We start from the raw sequence: 15,597 nt of genomic DNA on the forward strand, positions 1-15,597 counted from the left end.
TCGATATGTTTGTGTTTGTATTTCAGTGTAATGTCGCTGGCGTTAGCTTGTTATTTGAAAGAATATATAATTATGGTTAGGTGTACGTTAATACATTTAATATAGATTTATTAGTCTAATTTAATTGCCTTATAAGCCTAAAATAGTGTTGAGTTCTTTAAATTGTCTGGGTAAGTCACTTATATTAGTGACGTATCCAGACAATTTAAAGTAAAAGAGTTAAATTAGAACAAACTGTTATACACAGTGTGTTCTAATTTAACTCATAAATATAAGATAAGTACACGATGATCTTGAAATTACTAATGTACAAAACTGAACTGCATTCATTGCCACGCGAGATAAGTCACATATAATTATTTTATTCATGTTATATTCCTTTAATCCGATACACAACACTGACTTGATGGATAGCTCAAATAGACAATAGCTTGGCGAGCACGCACATGAACTTTTGCATTTAAGGGATTCATTATTAATATTTTCGAAAAACAATTTGATAGTGATGCATAAGTTACATTATTAACTGTATAAATACATACATAGCATCATGTCTCTATCCCATAGGGGTAGGCAGAGACTATGAACAATTCTGGCATACTCCTCTCACTTTCTCCAGCTTCATCAATCCTTACATGCATTCCCGTCGGTTCAGGGTAACTGTATACTCATCTGCGGACGAAGACTTAGACAACTCCGTCAGAGGAAGCCTGCAGCCGTTCCTAATGCGCCGAAGAGGGCCACCGCGGAGTTTTAGCTGGTAGGCCGTGCATAGGTTAGTCAGGGACTAGGCCCGGCGGTCGCCCGAAGGTCGCCATCAAATCCGGGCAGCTCAACGCCGGGCTGTAAGGCACCGTTACTCCAGCATAACCGCTCAGTCGCCCCCCACGAAGGCTGGGCGGTAGTAATAAGGAACTTTCTCCGCGAAACCAAAAAGGGTAACTGTATACTAGAAAATAATGCATGTACTTAATGTTTTTTCTCTCAGACCACAATGAGTCCATAAAGGGACGCGTACCGCAGGCGCGAAAGATCCTACACACCCAAGGCGGCAGGAGTAGCGCCCTCGATTTGCATGCCAAGTGTCATTATGAATTCCCGGCCGGTTTCAAGATGGATCGATCACAAAACGCTGAAACTTCTATTTTTAATATTATCCGAGCAGCATCTATAAAGTGGTTATGTACTATCCGGGTATCTTGGACACATGGATGCTCGGTTCGGTCAGCGGTATAATATACAGCCCTAATTTTATGAGGAAATTCTTTCAAGATTCGTACAGTTGAGAAGACGAGGTGGATGTCGTAGTTGCCAGCTGGCTTGTAATGTTGGCATATATTTTGACTCCGGGGTAGTCATTTCCAATGTTTCAGAGACGGATGAGCTGACACAATATCGTGGTAGCTGTGAAACAACAATCATGTAAACATAATTTCAAACAAGTTATTATTAAACTGCCTTAAACTCAAACGAAACATATTTATAAAACACACATCACGCATTTATCGCCGAAGGGATATGCAGAGGCGCAACCAGGGCACCCACTTCTCATACACACCATCCCATGACGTGACAGGAGGCGAACCAATATCAATTTGCCCGACCCCGGATTTTAACCCAAGACCTCAGAGCGCTGCTGCATCGCGCATGCAGTACAATTAAGCTACCAAGGCTCATATCATATCAGTATATCAACTATACTAATGTCATTTATAAGTAATTTTTATAACTATATTGGGGTAGGTATACTTAAAAATGCCAGAAGCCACGCTCCGAACACATATTCAGTATAAAATAGCTAAACTACGAAAATCAATACACAATTGTAAATATTCGTCGCTCCAGAATCCAGACGTTAGTAGGGAATACCTCAGATCACTCGCATACCAACTCAATTAACAATTACATACAATTAAGCTGAATTATAGATCAACGTATAATCTGTTATTAGGTGTGCCATATTGTATTAGTCTGGGGTGCGAGTGTTATCGTAGCCAGTGTAATTACTGAGCATATGAGGGTTTACATCTGATGTTTGGGTGATGTGGTGCAGTATTTTGTTATTTAATTTGTTGTAAGCGGTTTAAGCGAAAGCATATAGCTCACTGGTGGTAGGTCTCTCATATGTGAGAGTCCGCCTGGGTAGGTACCATCTCAATGTCTATTTCTACAGTCAAGCAGCAGTGTTTAGTTACTGTTGTGTTTCGATTTGAAGGGCAGTGTAGCCAGGGTAACTACTGGACATAATAAGATTTAACATCTCATGTCTTAGGATGGGAAGCGCACAGGAATATCAAACAATACTTTGTAATTCAAGGTGTTGAATGGTGTTTCTTCTGTTTATGGGCGGTCGAATCGCTTACCATCAGGCGAACGGCAAGCTCGTCATTCAAAGCAAGGTAAAAAAATATATAGGACATAAATTTATAACATTGAGAAGTAAACTTCCTACTACTTGTAATTTTTTAATTTTATATTCAGATGCAATGGATATGGTATGCTCTGTCAGAAAAAAAACGATATCGTTCGTATGGATATTGGAGGATGATAATTACGATCAGGTAACGACGCTCGTCTGGGAATTGAGATTGGTTTTGAACAGGCCGGCATAATTGTGTCGACTGGCGAGTGATAAATGTCAATCATCGTCAATCGACTCTCTATCTATACCCCATTCATAATACCGTCAGGTACAGTAGGGTCACTTTGCTATACTCGTATAAAAAAAGGTCAAAGGCCCATATTAACTTACTAAGTAACCCAGATTTCCCTTTCTCTTGAATAAGAACTCTAAGTGTCGTATCTGGAAGTGAAATTTCTTTAAATCCGTCCTAAACCGTACTTAAGACTTAACAGCGCCTAAATCAACTACTTATTGTACTGAACAATCTTCGTAACAGATGTTTCAGGTCTCAGATTAACGTCGAACGCAGAGGGACGTAAATAATCAGTCCAAAGTAGGTTGTAGTAAAACATTTTAAGCATTGAAAATGTCTTGTAAATAAAAAGTATATTTTTATATCGATTCTACTGCCTCGGTGGCGTAGTTGTGCTGCATGCGCGGTACGGCAGTACTCTGAGGTCCAGGGTTCGAATCTCGGGCCGGGCAAAGTGATATTTAGGTTTTACCGCTCAGTATCCACCCGTCTGCTGGATTTTGTGTCCGATATGGTGATAGGCTCGCCCCCTATCACTACATGGGACAGAACACACTAGACAAAAAGTCGGCTCACTGGTTACGCCTCTGCATACTCCTTCAGAGATAAATGCGTGAAGGGTAATTAATTAATTTTTCTTCAATTAATATTAATCCTTCGTGAGAGAATATAAAATATATATGAATTATTTTATTGTTACGTCAGCATAAAGTCCTGATGCGAGGTAACATCGGTCACTGAAAAAAACAGTCGTGTGCGTTTGGCTTTAGGATTTTTATGTTGAAATGTGGGGATTATGTAAAATTCAGGTCTTAATGGAAATAACACGCGGTCGGGTCTGTGAAACTGGCCAGTGTCTTTTTAGGTTACAGATTATGTGGTGAGTTAAAAAGGTTTAAGAGAGGCTTGTGGGTCCAACTCACTGGATTTGAATATATTTATGAAATCAAAAATAATAAAAGATTATTTTGAAAAATATTAGAGAGATATTTTATTTAAATTTTTGTTATATTTTTTACAGTAGGATATTCTGATTAAATACATATTTGAAGTGTATTGGATGCTTACTTGATTTATTAATTTGAATGAAAGTATTTTCTATGAGCCCGCTTTATGTCATCAGTTTGAAATCATTTAGTATAAAATTCTTTATCTATATTACTATATTAAACTGAAGAGTTTGCTTGCTTGCTTGAATGCTTTAATCTCAGGCACTGACAAACCGATTATGATTTTTTTCACTAATAACAAGCTACAATATTCCTGAGTGCTATATGCTACTTTTTATCCTGAAAAAATATTTATCGCAAAAAACTTTTTCACTGACGCGGAGCCGTAGGCAAAAGCTAGTGAAATTGGAATAGTGGCAATATCTTAGCTATTAATTTCTATCTACTTCGTGTAATAAGAAAAAATATACCATTGGGGACTCCACCCCATGTATCAGGAGAAATCTTGCCCAACCTTGACTTTCAATTCCAGGTAACTCACCTAATACAGTATGCTACAGATAAGCTTGTCAATTTATCTTTCACAAAATAGTTAACCAAATTCGCGGGCCGTGTGTCGCCCGACTAATGTATAGCGGTGTGAAAGAGTTTCGACGGACTTTATTGAGATTTACGAGCGCGCGAAATATTTACGAGACGTCTGTACGGTGTTTCATTACCATTTCATTAGCTTTTACTTCGATTGCACCGACCAGCGATGGTGAGGTGGTTACGAGGTGGTAGTGAATTAAAGTTATACCTAATATTTGTACTTTTATATTTACATAATGCGGTGGTCTTGGTTTAAACCTAGTAAGAAGCTACTTTTTGTAATATGGCGGTGTTTAACGCTAAACCACTGGAGCGATTGTATTGAATTTTAGTACGAAGTAATGTTGAAACCTTTGAGTTTAAAGATTACTTCGAGGAGGCGATGGATTCTTAAAGGCTTTTGAGATATCAAATAGGATCTCATACTAGTTTCTTTACTAGAAATCAAATTTTATTCACATTTGTATCTCAGCAAAACTTACCTTCATCTAGAAATCTAGACATTCCAGCAAATTTAAACAACAAAGTTAAATTAGTTCAAATATTGCGAGCACGTCATCCATAAACCAGCTGTCCAGTCCAGTTGTAACTGTAATTACTTGACCGGCCAGTGCGACAGGCGAGCTAATGGAGTAAGCTACTCGGAAGTTTTAACGACGTTCGTCCAAACTAATGCCGCCTCCAAAATGTTCACGGCTAATGGTTACTGTACTTAGCGTAGAACTAAAAAGTGCATTAGTTTAAAAAATACACAGCAGTGAGTAAATGTTCATGGTTGATTTGAAGGCCTTTTTAACCGACTTCAAAAAAAGGAGCTGGTTATCAATTCGACGCGATTTTTTTTTACTAATAATTAGATATTCGTATCTGTTTCTTCATAGCTTCGGTAATAAAATGATACGGCCTGAAGACATTTTGACTACAGAATAAGTAGCTCATAGAAAATCAAAATGAAGTGACAGGTTACTGTCGCGTCTCAAGCACGGTGAGCGAGATTTTTGGAGGCCAAAAGACTTGTCTCATCCCTAATCCTTATTCGTATTATTTAAGGCTGGTAATGCACCAGCCTTAAAAAACGAATCTATGATTATTTTAGCATTGTAGGTGCTTTTGTGTGAAAAACATCATGTGACTAACTTGCTCGTTAGCTGAGCTATGATATGAATATAATAATTTTCGTATTCTTTAAATAAAGTACATTAAACTATTTTAGTAAATGATAAAAGAAATATAAAAACAGATTGATTTTATGGCACCGCACACGATCATAACTACAATGCCGTCAAAATAAAATCTATCAACTAATCCCTGCTTCTCTCAATTATATCTCTATATATGTTTAACCTTTTTAAGGAAAATAAATACATACTTTCATAAGCTAAATTGTACCCTAATGAGAAAAAATTATAGACTATAATAAAGTCCAATTTGTCGGAACAAAATGAGATGTCCAATTTAATACATTCTTAATTGTTTTATGAGGGAGTGAGTTTGTGTCCTAATTTTAAGGTCCATTAAAGCACTTTACGTGTTTTATTAAATTAGGATCGGGATAGTACATTTTTATTTTACTAGAATAATAATTTTTGTAAATAGTATGTCTTGCGTTTACGTAAGTCTTATTATATGTACAGTCAGTGACAAAAATAGTTAAACATATTCAAAAAAATTAAAACTGTATTACACATTCACTCCAATGGCAATATTCTTTTTTCTTTATAAATGAATAAAGCAAATCCTTTGTCGTTTATTTTAGTGACGAAAAAACGATTGTTAAATAAATGTTAAAAGGCGATTTAAAACTTCAAATTTATTCAACTAGTTTTGTGACTGACTGTATCTACATAGGTATCGCCACTTGTCATTAAGTCGCTAATCTATTGCAAAACTTGTTTTTTGTTATCTCATGGTAAGTGGAGTAGACTCTAGATAGAGTATCGAATAGCGAGAGTTGATTACCCTCGCCACAATAATTAGTAGACACAATTATGCCGGCTTGTTAGAAACCGGATACACTCAAGCTGATCTCGGAGCGCGACATACTTGTCCAATATGGTGAGTTTTACAACTACGCTGGCAGACATAAATATCCTACCACCAGTTTGTTTAAATTTAAAGTATTCTCTATAAATAATAATATCAGATCTGTATTATATACTGTCCCACTGCTGGGCACGGGCCTCCTCTACTGCTGAGAGGGATTAGGTCTTAGTCCACCTAGCTGGGTATTCTCTTAGGCAATATAATTTACTAGCTTTCGTCTGCGGCCTCGCCTGTGTTAATAACTTTTTCCAAGATAAAAGTCCGACTCTACATTTTCAGGAATAATAGCCTTTAGCACTCAGAAGTAATGTAGCTTTCTATTAGTGAAAATATTTTCAAAATCAGTTCAATAGTTGCCAGAGATTAGCCTTACAAACCAACAAACACACAAACTTTATCTTTTTATACTCTTAGTATACACATGCAGCTGAGACCACCGTGTAATAATGATACGTTCTGTGGTGTATTTACAGTACATTGTTGCTTAACACTAGAAGTAGATAAAGCATTTACAGCCCCTCACTTGATATACCATCCACATCAAAATCTCATCATCAGCCTTGTATTATATACTGTCCCACTACTGAGAGGGATTAGGCCTTAGTCCACCGCGCTGGTCTAGTGCGGATTTGTAAACTTCACACACTCTCGAAATTCCTATAGAGAACTTCTCAGGTATGCAGGCTTCGTCACGATGTTTCCTTCCCTGTTAAAGCGAACGATAATTCACAAAGAATACACTCATGATTTTAGAAAAGTCAGAGGTGTGTGCCCTTGGGATTAAAACCTGCGGACATTCATCTTGGCAGTCCGTTCCACACCCAACTAGGCTATCGCCGCTTTTTCAAAATCTAATATCGCCTAATAATTCAAAATGAACAAAAATATCTCTCATAAGAGAGGCCGTAAACAGCACAACAAGCGTTGCAGATTCCCGCTAAAGCCTGTTTAACATAAATATATAATATAGAAGGCTGTTACCCTTGATTTATGGGACCCGAAGTAATTTTTGTTGGAACTTAATTGAATAGAAGGTCCGTCCGCGGAGGTCTGTGTAATTTTTAAAGGTCTTTTTTCTTGTACTTTGTTTTATTTAGGGTCTTTAGTAAACAGAGTCTTTCTTTATTTATAAACTAAACCATTTTTATATAATGTATTAATTAAGATTTATAAATGTCTAAAGATATTTACGGGTTAATAATACACTAAATGGAGCTTCAAAGCTTCTAAGGTAAGTTCTAAGTAACAAAGACTATATGATGACTTTCTGATGATAAAGTCATCTACTATTATGTTTTCTCTATTAGTTTGTAAGTAGACGTGTTTCCTATAATCATATTAATTAATTCGGAATACACGCGCCGAAAACTGGATACCTTAGGTACACGTCTGCCTACCTCTTAGGAGATAAAGGCATGATGTGTCTTTATTTATTTTGTAAACGGAACACAACAGTTCTATCTTGAAAGATATCAGTTTGAGGTAATTATATCACCTAATCTTACTGTACCTAGTCTTATTATAAATATATAGTTTATGAAGACGTTTGGTTGGTCAAATAAAGTCATAAAAACCAGTGAATTGTTTTGGATTTATCGCACGTAGAACGTATTAGACTAATAGCTGCATAAGCCTAAATGCTAGACAGGAACGAGCGGAGCCAGGACCAAAACCTAGTCTATATATAAATGTATAAAACTACATACAACTATCATCATAGTCATCGAATAAAATATTAATGCTCCCATTAAAACACACATTAAAACGTTGTTAAACAAAACAATCCCGATACAAAACGACAACCCTTAATGATGAAGGCACTAAATGTGTTTTAATATTTTATTAGCCACTTAAAACCAAAATTTTCACGAATTTAAATAATTGCGTTGAAATTTATTTTGCTGGTGGCTAGACCACGCTCTCGGGATATGCTCTATGTAGAGGATACGTGGCTTTTTAGAGTGTATTTTTGAGTGAAACCTTTTTTTGTTGATATCCTAATTAATGTGTCGTGTAATACATGAATATTAAGCATAATATGTATTACATAGAGTCTAAAACCGCTGAGGTCTTGATTGAATATCAAGAAGATGCTTAATGAGATTGTCGGAGGCACGCCGACTTCCTAATCTCTATTCAGTCTTCTTTTGAATTATCAATTTCTTAGATTTTTTAAGACTAATCACGCCTTTCTTATTCATCAGCAAAATATACAAATCTATTATGTTAAAAATATCTTTTTCAGTGGGGTAATCTAAAATCATAATTTATTTAAATTGTTTCATTTTAGTTTTAGAAATGAAATACAAACAAGAAAAACTGCTGTTTTACAAACAGACATCAGTTTTTATTATATTATGAACAAACTAAAATTTCGCTCTCCTAATGTTACCTAATAAATTAAATGATCAAAGAGAAATTTCAGTAGAAGTTGTTACACAAATGAGTCGGCAACTAAATCACGGATATAATATTATATTCTGAAGTGTTACGGTTATAACTGAAGTATTTATTTACTCAAAATCGCCGCGGCGATATGGTGGCATAGTTGTATTGCGTGTGTAGTACAATAGTACAATATCGCTCCGAGATCCCGGGTTCGATCCTGGGTCGTGTAAATTATTATTGAATTTTTCTACTCAGTGGCAACTTGCAATTTGTACACGATATGGCAATAGGTTCGCTTCATATCATACCATGAGACGGAACAGTAAGACGAAAAGTAAGTGCCTTGGTTGCACCTCTGCCTACCTTTTCGGTGATAAAAAGATATGTGTTTTTATTTATATTTGGATACCTCCACCTATACCTACACCATTTTTTCCCATCACAGCTTAGGTAATAATTTAACAATGAGATACTAAAAGTAACCAAGAGACATTTAGTTTTCTGTAAAAAAAAAAAACAATCAGATTAACGGTTTTAGAAGTAAGCGCTATGAAACAAAAGAACAAACATCTTCAACTCTTATAGTAAATAAATACACAATACCAATCAATCTATACCTCAAACAAGAAAATACCAAACACGTTTCAATGTTACCCATGATTCAACTTTACCCCATCATTCAATGTTACCCCAATGATTCACGTTACCCCATGCGCTTGTTGACCCACTCTGGTTAGTAATCAGCGCTGTGTACATCATAATTTAGATAGTCTGGTTTATTACCGCTATACGTTGTTTTATGGGCATCATTAGTCGGTTCGTTTGGATTGTGATCAATTTCTAGGCTGGTGGTATTTATGTCTGATTGAGATTGTTTGTCTGGAAACGTTTTGTTTACTTTGAGGATTATTTCTTCAGGTATAGTCCCCGTTATCTTCATGTTAGATAGTTGTGTGTGGATTAGATCACAAGGTTTATAAGGTAATTAGGATAAACTAATTATTATTGAAATCTTTGTCTATTGTTTCGTGGGTGAAAATTTTGAAATTAAGAATATCTTATTCTAGGAGTCAAACACTACCTGCGGTTTATCTTTCACAAGATTAACATGACAAATTCAATCGCACATCACGATTGAAGAAACCCTACAATTTAAGTTTACTAAAAAAGCCAAAGATCTAACATACAGAGATTTTCAGTAAGCCATTCTAAATCCAAGAACACAAGGCTCGTAATTTACAGTGAAGTGACTCATTTCTATTTTACCTGCGCGTGTTTCAACCGTAGCCCAACACTTACGCGATTACGTACATGAAATGTAAACTGAGCAGTTATTTTCACACCATTTTAATGATAGGAATAACAAAACACAACGTTCTAACTAGGTGAGATTCAACACTCGCTTGCCGACAGGCCGATGGGTTTCGCATAGTGCGGAACAGTGCGGCATTGTTTTTTTTTTGTTTTATTTAATCCATTGTTGAATATGTCGGTATGAATGTGATTTTACTTCTTATACTTTTGAGGCATGTGATGGTATAATGAATATTAGAGTAGGTGAAATTAATTTTTTTTATTGAAATCTTTATATCCACCAATCATTCAGTGAAAGCTTATTTTCTGAATTCTTCTGCTCCGTGCACTCTTAGCCTTAAATTGTCGCACTATATTTATTATTTATTGTGAATACTGTTGCATTATCTACTCACAAACAAATTCAGTCAATAAATATTTATAGACTCCATTACAATTTTAATTAAATCACATACATAACCGAATCCTGTGTAGTTTCTATACTATAGCTAACTATATTGCGTCAGCGGGTACTTAGCAGAGCCTTGAAGGCTATGAATAATTTAGTGTTAGAAATAGGGCGCTTGCCTAACCGAAGCGACTGACGGACCGCAAGGATGGAGAGCAAATTGAAAATGCGCTGTAATGAGAAATTTTGTGAAGTGAAATTGACGATCTTTTTGTGCGGCCCGATGTGTAGAGTAGATTGCTGTTGTGAAAATGATTCATGTACTTGTAGTTTGCAAGGTAAGAAACAGTATAGAAGTATCAGTTTATTACTTTCAATTAGTTATGTTAAATTTTATCAGGTAAAAGCTACAAATAACTTTCAAAAACATGTAGTCTAAAATAATTGTTCTACACTCAGTAAATAATAATTAAAACAAAATGAATTAACATACTAAACAATTCATTGTCTCTCTACATAATATCTAGTTCTTGTCTAAGCAAAAATCCAACAAAATTCTCACAATTCCGAACTGCTCGTCGTTATACTCGACAAAGTCCTGAACCGTGTCACCCGTCTGTCACCAGACCATAGCGAAATATCAAAATTTCATTAGTTTCGGAAAAAAGTTGTTTAACCTGATGTTATTTATTCAGGGACCCCTCGGGCGACCGTTTAAAGCCAGTGATTTCACAAGATATTAATTAAATGGGAGTGATTCAAGAAAATATCCCGAGAAATGTGACCCTGCGACGATGCTCAGAATAATTGAGTTCTGAGATGTTTTGCTTGAGCCTTGTGGATTATAATTTGCGTTATAAGGAAGTTTTTCGGTGTTTTTAGGCTGCAGGGTTGATTACTATGTAGACCAAGTGCTTGCTTTCATAGCGTATTTCATGCTTAAGGAAAGGGGTAAATATACTTTCAATAAAACTTATGTGTGGGTTGATTTCCTAAATGTATTGAAGAGATATTACAATGGTGTGTAGTCAATTGGAAAGTAAACTCCAAATATAGTGAAGATCCATCATTGTAGGTTATTGCAACAAGTCGTTTTCCATGCTAAATTTATTTCGTAGATTTACGTCCATTAAAGCAAAATGAAAATGATTTTCTTTATTTAAATATTCATCTAATCGTATTGTAAATTAAGCCCCTTAAGATTCGTACTCATTCCTACTCATACACATATTGATCATTTTCCAATGTTTAATTAACTGAACTAAATTCAGTTTACATATAACGCTCGAAGGCATTCAAATAGGTTTTATAACAGATAAACCCAAGATATATGATTATTTGTCCTATCTGGTAATTCTAGGTCCAGACGTCTGGGATATCTGAAATAGATAATCCTTGTTTAGAGTGTTTGACTTTCAGATTTCGCTATTTAGGCTCGTTGTTACAATTATTTTATTCTCGTTTACAATTTAAATTATACTGAAACGTAAATTGATAAGTAAGTTACGTTGCTTTATTTATTTAAAACGTCTCTTCGTTACTTCTAAGTAAATGCTCGCTAAGTAATTATAATACTAGTTTATGCTCGCGGCATCTTGTGCAATTCCATTTGTTTATTATAAAAACTATCACTAACGATATAATCTTAGTATTAATTACTTTTTTACCCTTTGAATTTTATATTTGGAGACCATTTTTCTCTACATTCTATATACCTCAGTCTGCTACGAAGGCACGTTAAAAATTACTTTTGCAACAAAATCCGCATAATATCACTTAAGAGAGAATAATAGGAGAAAGTAACGCATACAAAAGTAAGGTTTGCGAGCGAAAGGAAAGCAGAAATGCCCACGAATTCTTTAAATTATAAATGATAATGTACCAAAGATTGTTGGCAAAGTTTGGATTAATTTTTATCGTGAGGAATCTCAGCCGCGAACATTATTATTTCTTTGTATAAAAATATTTTTAGATTGCTTTCTGCGGTTGGTATTGACGCGTTTTAAAATTTTGCGAATCGTAAAAATATTATTTCAAATTTATTTCTGTGGGTTTTTTATCTTCTAAACTGCCTTTGGGAATACATTTAAATGATTTTGTTCATCTTTTTCATTTACTGATCAGTGGTTTGGTCAAATAGCGAATAATAAGATTTACATACGAATAATAATAATCTCTCTTTTTACTCTCTCAAAATACTGCACAAAAAGTGATTTAGTTGGAATTTAAACGACTATCACTAATCCGGCATGCTATGCAAATTTCACATTTCCTATGAATATTCCCATTTCGGTCCAGACCACAACACATTAAATAAAACACAAGATTCAATTTAATAATCCAGGGCCAACTAAAAAGTTTGTAATTATACCAAGGCGTATTAAGTTAAAGAGTTGACAAAGCACCCTAAAGAGACTTTCGGGTTTGGGGGGGCCATTGAGTGAATATAAATACGTAATGAAGCAGCCATCTACGTTGTTTGGAACTTTCCAGAACACTTATCGTCTATGTAGAGGTGGATTTACTTAAACTGACTTGTCTTTGCCTTGAAAAAAAATAGAGATATAAAAAAGTAATGTTTGCCATATAGATGCAGATGAAATCTTTCATCTGCGTATAGACGCAGATGAAAGATTGTCGTTCAGAATTTTGCAATTTGTCTTCAGAAATTTCTATCCCTATTTCAAATTGCAAAATATACATAATGCTCGATATTAATGAAGTTTGATCAAGCAGAAAATTTGTAATTATATTTTCCAAACTATTAAGACAATTCATGCTCTAAAATAAGTTTTCTGCCTGTCGCGGAATAAGTTAATAAACAGAGTCCCTTTGAAACATCGACATGTTTTTTCTACGTTAAAATTACCGTAAATTTCCACCGAGACCATCAATCTAAACAATATAAATATTATCAAACACTATGTTATCGTACGATGTTTTTATAAAACATCACTAAAACAACAATTATAAATTCGAAAAATAAACACAAATAAATAAAACATCGAAACGATTCCGTCGCAAAACAATTTTTATTAAAAAGCGGCCTCAATTTATAAAAAAAAGGATGGAATTAAAATGATAAATTCGTATACGTTTTAAATCCGATAAATAATCGTCCGACGGCGTGTGCAGCAGCTGTAATTGTTTCCGTAAGTAAAGCGAAATTAATGCACTTTTGCATTGTACCCGCGTAAATCATTCGAATGGGAATTCCGCGTGGATTTTTCTTTTATTTTTTTGTGTATCGAACACTAATATGCGAAGAGGTTGGATTGTTTTTTGTTCTGAGAAGAGCTATTGGTGGACAATTCTGATATATTATAGTAGCATGTTCATTATCGTGGCACTTTATTTATGACAATTATCGTTTGCTTGGTATTGAGAATCATGTTTCTAAGCTCGACAAATACGTGTACAGCGTGAGATAGAACGGCCAAATTATATCGATTAAAAATTCGGTTGCAAATTTATATCCTTGTTTATTTAAGGTTTCGTTTAGGTTAACAAGAGGCAATAAAAAAAATCCCACTTAAATACGTAGGAAAAACTTAAAACTATAGTCAAATTAACTTCGGTCCCATTATTTTGTTATTTTCCGCCATACCTAAAATTATAACAATTATTACTTCGATTTCCTTAACACTGAGGATATAGGTCCTCCTCTGAAGTTAGGGGTGAAGAGTTTTATCTTTCCAAACTTATAGGGACACATCAACATTTTGTCTCCTGTCTGAATGTTGTGAGATGCAAAATATTGATCTTTGACTTGATTTAGACTAAAATTATGATGCGGGATGTATTTATTTATATTTCTCGTCATTTATTACCAGCAAAAAGTCCTTGCCGCATTGAAATAAGAAACAGAAGTTATAAAATAAGAAAGCTATAAAGCGGGTGTCCGTGCATACGATCGTAGGTGACCTTCCGCGAATTATTTACGTTTCTGGTGTTGAGTTACTGTGTCCATTGCGTTACGATAAATCTTATACGTTTAATGATATATTTTAAATACATGAACAAATGGGCACGATGTTTACTAGGTGCTGCGATTTTTTAATCGAAGGAACACTTCCCATAACTTTTTAAAATTATAAAACAGCATTTTACTACACTGCAATCACCGCTTTGAGATATTAGGGATGAGATGTAGTTATGTCCCTTAATATACGAGTGAATTTAGTTCTAGGTGGCATTGGTATTTCTTATCCACATGACACTCGTGTGGACATACGAAGCGCTATCTCTCAGAAAAACTGTATGGCCGTCTTTCATTTTTACCACGAAATATCGTAACACATTGGAACCATATAGAAGGTTACATAAGAAATCATAAAATTTTTACTGACCGCCGATATACGTCCATGATCTCATTTATGTAACGCTCCATTACGTTTAGCTATTAATAGCGATAAATGAGTTTCATTCAGCTAAATTTCTCGAGTACTAGGGCATGACCTAAAAGACGTTAATGTACGTCTTATTAATGGAAAATGTTACAGGATCGATTTTCAAAGAGTTTACTTGTCCCAAAAAAACAAAATTACAATAAAATATATTGCAATAATTTAGAAAAATATTATATTTAAATACTGGTTTTTAAAGAATCTTGAATTAAGATTTCAATCGACTAAAACTTTTCTAATACTGCATGATACTATGGTAACTATGGTGACGTAATATGACGAGAGGCATTACTTGCAGGTCATTAGAATTATGTCTTGATTTATGAAATATAAATATGTTTCCATTAGGATCTAAACCGAAATTTGACATCTATAGCATCATCTCTCAGAAGCCGTCGCAACCAACTATATTTTGGACTCAGATCTTCTAAGACGTACAGTGACGTTTCCAAATCCGAGTTCAAAATTACTTCTAAAATCAAAATTAAACTCGATTCTACTCTCATTCATAGGACGTATAATAACGCTCTCACACTTACTATTAAAAGTACTTCCAACTCATGTATTATTATCGACTAACTATAAATCACAGACGCGTAAGTACAAATTAAAGTTTTATTTAAACATACGTAATTGCAGCGACAAATTGCACGACAATAAAATTCATGAAATCCGCCCGACGATTACGGTCGCAAATAATGCCTTCGCACGATCAATGCGACGATAATGGCGGAAACGAGGGATAAAATGTTATGTTTCTTACTTTAAGTTGTAATACAAGTGGAAGGCATGAAATGCGAGGTGGGAATTATACTTGTTGGGTATTTAGGACTTGACTTCGGGTCGAAATATGTTATCTG

The sequence above is a fragment of the Manduca sexta genome, chromosome 24 (genome assembly GCF_014839805.1).
Source record: "Manduca sexta isolate Smith_Timp_Sample1 chromosome 24, JHU_Msex_v1.0, whole genome shotgun sequence".
Classification (NCBI taxonomy): domain Eukaryota; kingdom Metazoa; phylum Arthropoda; class Insecta; order Lepidoptera; family Sphingidae; genus Manduca; species Manduca sexta.